This window comes from Galeopterus variegatus, unplaced genomic scaffold, assembly GCF_000696425.1.
Source record: "Galeopterus variegatus unplaced genomic scaffold, G_variegatus-3.0.2 Scaffold537, whole genome shotgun sequence".
Lineage (NCBI taxonomy): Eukaryota > Metazoa > Chordata > Mammalia > Dermoptera > Cynocephalidae > Galeopterus > Galeopterus variegatus.
The window spans coordinates 586,014-586,258 of NW_007726648.1; positions in this window are offsets into that span (position 1 = coordinate 586,014).

The window sequence follows — 245 nt, forward strand, 5'->3', positions numbered from 1 at the left end:
TTTGAGTGAGTAAAAAACTAAACAAATAAATGAAATGACTCTTCTCAAACGTTGGACAATAGGAAGCAAAAGAAAGTGACACTTGAGAAAAGGGAAATGAAAGAGTTGAGTCCATTTGTCACTCTAGGTTTCTGCCTGAGGGCATTTTTGAGAATGCAATACAGAAAAGGGAAAAATAGTGGCCTGTCTGAGTTCAGGAGACAGAGATCAAAATTTAGGGAGTTTGAGATGGATAGAATTTGCGT